We start from the raw sequence: 6259 nt of genomic DNA, 5'->3' as shown, positions 1-6259 counted from the left end.
AGGACTTCCTTGGAGAATATTCGCTCACTGCCAGAGGGCTGTCTTCTCGATAAAGGAGGAGACATTTCTGCTCTGGTCTAGGTCCTGGCAACAAAGGTTTGTGGTCACGCAATGAAATCTTGATGCCAGCACTTAGGTAACTGAAGAGAATATCATTAGTGAAGCTGCTAGAAACCCAAGAGGCAAGAAAGTTCTGGAATCAGAGATTTCACCGTGGGTTAAATCCTGCTCGATCATCTATCACCTGGGTGTCTATGGAGAATTACTTGCTATGCATCAGGATTTTCCTATGCAATAATCTTCCTGTGCATCACTTCTCTCACAAGGCTGTTGCAGGATTAAATGATAGATACTAAGCACATGAGCACAATGGCCTGCACCTGGTAAGGACATGCTAAGTGTTAGCTGTTAGCATAAGTTAGAGCAATGCTTTTTGCAAACCTTAAGGATCAACTTCAAATGGTTTTAGCTAGAGAAAGGATTTGACAACTTTGAAGGCAAGTGTCTCCTTAGTTAACGTTATCAATGCAATTAAAGATCTTTTGGAGTATTTCCATTTTAGAAAGGGTTGTGTTTTCTGAATGTTTCTAGAAATTAGCTTAATAAACTCTACACACATATAAATGAAGTATAGACCAGAGTTAATAATGAAATGTGACTAGAACTACTGGTATTTTAGCTGCCTTTTTGGCTTTGATAAGCATGGTACCCCTAGATACTTAGCACAAACTCTACCTTCCCTTTGGTTGCAGCAAATGGTTCCGTGAAAGGAGTTGTGGGCCAAATAAAAGATTACCCTTTATAACCATATTCATGCACAGATCTGTGACCTTTTAAATATATATTATGTATAGACATTTGTTTTTTGAATGTGAAACAGTTCTTTCCTCCTCTTTCCAATCAGTGGTGACAAAATCCAAGGAACCAAAACTAAACAGACTTAAGTCATTAAATCATAAAATACAGGTTCTCAACCTTAAACAGTTTGGTGAATTTTCTATTTGGCCTTCCCTAAAATGGGGTAGGTGAGATGGTTGAAAGAGCTGATTGATTGTAAGTTGTGTGATGATTTAGGCCAGAGAGAGGGGTAGGGAAGTGGTCCAATAGGGCAGGCTAATGGTATACTCGGTTATGTTTGAAAAATGCACAGGAAAAACAACAGGCCATTGGCATGGGGAAAGAACCAGAAAGAGTTAAACTAGGGAGAGCTTACCTATCAACAAGAAACTGGAAACTGTAGAATAAATTGATTATCAGAGAAATCAAACAGACAAGACTGAACTGGTGAGGAGCTACTGCAGAAAGAGTTCTCCTAAGGAATTAAGATGAGTAAGCAAACTTCACAGCTCAGTGCTGCCTTTTTAAAGACTTGGTTTAGGACCGTCTGAGTATAGAGTTAAACAGGCCAGATCTTCTGGATTCAATCATTTGCAAATATTTATTTAATGCTTACTCTGTTCTGGGAAATATAATCAAAATTTAACAGATAGCTGAAACCATTTATTGTTCAGGAAGAGCAAGTGTTTGTCTTTTGGGGGCTTAATTTCATGTCATTGCATGTTTGTAGAGAGGTGGGTGCAAACTGTCAGGGAAGGCAGAGGAATGGTAGTGTTAGTACATGACTGAGGGGTACCCGGGGACCCCAACCTTTTAAGGGGAACGTGATCTAAAGGGATCCAGTCATCCATGCTCACAAAGACAAAGGAAGCGTACTCACAGCATGATAGATTTTTAATAGAAGTAGGGTGCATAGAGAAAAGAAGAGAGGATATTCCTAATAAAAGTTTTCCAATAAAACACCCCAAATTACCCATTGCTTCAGGGGGCAAATGCCCAAACAGGGTTGGCCCAAAGCAGGGCTGCTGAGGCCTGAAATCTTGCCAGTCCTCTAAGGTGCCTTCTGGTGGGGGACAGCAAGAAAAGGGGCAAGGTAGGTCTGGGATAAAAGCAGCAAAATCAAATTACAAATCAAGGTAGTGACGGCCATTGTCTCGGCCTAGGACAGCCTTCCCACATGTCTCTCACCCACGTCTCTTCAAGTCTCTCTACGTGTCTCTTTTCCACATGTGTCCTTCCAAGTTCCCCCAAACCCCTGGGTGCAAGTCACAACAAGGGAATCAGAAGCCCCTGAGAGCTTACCTGCCTTCTGTGTTTTGTGACTTCACCTTGCTGCTCCGCTGCTCCCCTAATTCTAGCTCCCAGGCTCTGGAAGTCTGGTCCATGGGAAACTGGGACATGTAATCCAAGGAGACTTTAAATAATTGTGGATAGGAAAAACGGCACCTCTCCTTCATGGAGCAGTACAGTAATGGTTGTTTCTAGTGGACAGAAGTTCTCAGTTGGGCTAGAAACATACTCGTCTCCCATCTTCCTCTTGTGATCTTGGTTATGCTCAGGATCGAAAATCAAACAGGATCACACAAAGGCTAATTGCCTTCCCCTACTACTTTCATTTAAAACTGAGAGGTCACTCATGGGGACACTTGTTCCTCCTGTGACAGATTAATCACAGAGCTTCTTTCATAACCTGCAAGGACGTCAAGCTTCAGACACCAATTTGTTCAAAGACATTTTGCTGAAGTTCCTAGTTTGCATGCTTTGTGAGCTAGAATATTCAGGCAGTTTTGGGTTGTGAACAGATATGGAAAATGTGTTTTGGTTTTAAAATTTTTTTTATTTTTTGCGTAGAAAAACTGGGGTGAAGCCAGAGGTACAAGGGATGAGAGGATTCACCAGAGACAGTGGGGAACAGAACAGGCAGATTGACTGAAATACACTGCTGAGGGAAGCAGCAAGCGAGACAGGAGAGGTCTGCCTCGCCATGGGGTTTAGCTCGATGGTGAGATGGTAAACTCAAACCTTAGAAGTGGTAGCGCTGAGACTTAACCCCTCCGCCACAAGGGAGACCCTATTAAGTCTTGTTTTGTGACAAGATACTACGAAACTTAGCAGCTGGATTATTCTGCTGAGGCAGCCATACAGAAAACCACAGACTGACTTAAACACGGAAATCAGGTATATGGGTCATACACAGTTAATTTCCTTGGGCTTTTTTACTGAGACTAAATCATATTTTTCTTGCTGCTTTATTTTCTCACAGTTCTGGAGGCTGAAAACCCAAGGTCAAGGCACTGGTATGTTTGCTTTCTGCTTAGGACTCTCGCCTTGGCCTGCAGACAGCCACCTTCTCACTTGCCAAGTCCTGTCCTGGCTTCTTTCCCTCCATGTGCATGTCTTTACCGTCAGTTCATCTTCCTTTTAGGATGGTTATATCCTAATGACCTTAATTAATATTAGTTATCCTTTTTAAGACTCTACCTTCAAATACAGTCCCACTAGGGCTCAGGGCTTCCACATAATGAACTTGGAGGGAGATACAATTCTGTCGGTGACGACAGTTAAAACATCCAGCGTTTATCACCTAATAGCTAAGGGTTGAGAGTTCAGGAGCAGCTTAGCTGGGTGTTCTGGCTCAGGGTATCTCAGTAATCGCCATCAAGATAACAGGATGCAGTATGTGGCAGCTTGACTGGCACTGGCTGATTGTGTCCGAAGTTGTTTATTCACAAGATGTGTTAATTTTCAGAAATGTTGTGACAAGGTGCCAAAAAGTAGTTGTCTTAGAACAACAGAGATGTACTGTTTCACACTTCAGAAGGCTAAAAGTACAAGATTAAGGTACTGATTGATGGGACTAGTTTTTGCTAACAGGTGTGAGGAAGAAACTACTCCAGTCACCTAGATTTTGATGGCATCCTGGCAATCTTTGTCATTTTTCAAAGTTGCATCATTCTGATGTCTGTCTGATATCTGCATGTGGTGTTCTCTCTGTAAGCATTTCTCTGTGACCCTCTCCAGAGAGTTGCATGAATGTCCCCATGACATGAACAGAGAGAACTTCTCTAGGATTAAGTGACCCAAGAGAGACAACAAGAGGATTTTTATGGCCTACTTTTTTTAAAAAAAATTTATGCATACAAGAACTGGGGTACAGGCCAGAGGTGCGGGGGTTGAGAGGATTCACCAGAGACAGAGTGGGGAGCAGAACAGGCAGACTGACTGAAATATACTGCTGAGGGGAGCAGCGGGTGAGACAGGAGAGGTCTGCTGTGCCATGTGGGTATCTCCCTGGCCGGCCAGGGATCGAACTCTTGATTCAGTGACCATGGATAGCTTCATAGTACTATGCTTAACCCCTTACGCCACCAGGGAGGCCCTATGGCCTACTCTTGAAAATCATACTGCCACTTCAGACACATTCTAGTCATCAGAAGTAAATCTTTAAGACCAGCCACTTTGAAGGAAAGACCTACCTTTGGAAGGAATATTATATAATTTGAACATATTTTTAAAGGGAGGCAGGGTTAGATCTAATTAGACTGTTAAATTGGTCATCTATGTGGTATAAAATTAAGGCATTAACCAACTCATAGAGACTTTGCCTTTCATAAATGCAAGGGTCAAGCCTTGAACACACAAGAAAGGAAGAACTGAGTAGTTAGGTGGCTAAGGTTGATTATCAACCTGGGAACCTGAACAAAAGAAATGATTACATCAAACAAGAGCCTTTAAGTCACACCAGCAAGGCTTCTTTTTAAATTTCAAGTATTATATTTTTCAGTTCTCAAATTACTTTTGGTCTTTTGTGAAGTTTCTGCTTTTCTGTTGAAATTTATTACTTTTTCATTCACTATGAGCAATCTTTCCTGGGATATTCCAGGCCAAGAAAAACACTGAAGGAAAGCTTTGTGTTAGTTATAAGAGTTTGCTAAATATGGTTAAAATGGTTGCTTTCAACTCCAGAACTGCTAAATCAGGTGTCTGGGTCAACTCAGAGTTAATTTCCTTGGTATTTTTTTTTTTCCTCTGAGACTAAGACATATTTTCTGGGTGTTTTATATGTTGACTAATTTTGATTTTCCTTGGCATTGTGAATGTCTGCTTTAGGGGCTCTCACTTGTGTTCTACTCATCCAAGAATGTTGAGATTTTTGTTTCAGCCAGCACTTAATTTGATTGAGATTTAATTGTAATTTCTATCTTTTGGGTACCAGTTCAAATCTCAATAGATGCTGACAAAGCTTTTGACAAAGTGCAACACCCATTTATAATAAAGGCCCTTGAAATTCTCAGGATACAAGGAACATACCTCAACATCATACAGGCCAGATATGACAAGCCCATAGCCAATATCATTCTCAATGGTGAAAAGTGGGAAGCATTTCCATTAAGATCTGGAATAAGACAAGGATGTCCATTCTCACCACTGCTTTTCAATATAATACTGAAAGTGCTAGCCAGAGCAATACGACAAGAGAAAGACATACAAGAAATCTGACTAGGGAAGGAAGAAGTAAAACTATCACTATTCGCAGATGTTATAATAATATACATAGAGAACCCCAAAAACTCCACAGAAAAACTAATCAAACTAATCAATCAGTTTAGTAAAGTAGCAGGATACAAATTCAACACACAAAAATCAGTAGCCTTCCTATATACAAACAATAAATCTGAAGAAGAAGAAATCAGGAAAACCATCCCTTTTATTATTGAAACAAAAGAAATCAAAAACTTGGAAATAAGCTTAACAAAAGAGGTAAAGGACCTGTACAAAAATAAACTGTAAAACACTGTTAAAAGAAATTAGAAGAAGACACAAAGAAATGGAAATACATTCCCTACCCATGGATTGGAAGAATTAACATTATCAAAATGGTCATCCTACCAAAAGCACTTTACAGATTCAATGCTATTCCAATAAAAATTTCAATGACAGTCTTCAAAGATATAGAACAAATATTGATGAAATTCATATGGAGCTACCAAAAACTCTGAATAGCCAAAGCTCTCCTGAAAAAAAAAAAAAAAGAAGGGAATGGAGGTATCACACTCCCAGACTTCAAGCTATACTACAAAGCCATAATAATGAAAACTGCATGGTACTAGAACAAGAACAGACATACAGACCAATGGAACCAAATAGAAAATTCAGAAATAAACCCACAGATTTATGGTCAACTAATCTTTGACAAAGGAACAAAGAATATGCAATGGAGCAAATCTCAAATCAAAGCTGCTGATCTTTGAGTTTTGTCTGTGCATGCACAACTAAAGGATTAGTCAGGAACTTGGGCAGAGTTTATACACAGAAGTTGGGAGGCTCTCCCTCAAGTTTGTACCTTTCTAGGATTTCATCAGGACCTGTGGTTGTCTCTTGTTCTGTAGACCAGAAAGACTGCAGGTTTCACACTGGTGTT

The sequence above is a fragment of the Talpa europaea genome (genome assembly GCF_964194135.1).
Source record: "Talpa europaea genome assembly, chromosome: 4".
Taxonomy (NCBI): Eukaryota; Metazoa; Chordata; class Mammalia; order Eulipotyphla; family Talpidae; genus Talpa; species Talpa europaea.
The sequence above is the reverse complement of the archived record's forward strand: the minus strand, read 5'-3'. Positions refer to the sequence as shown.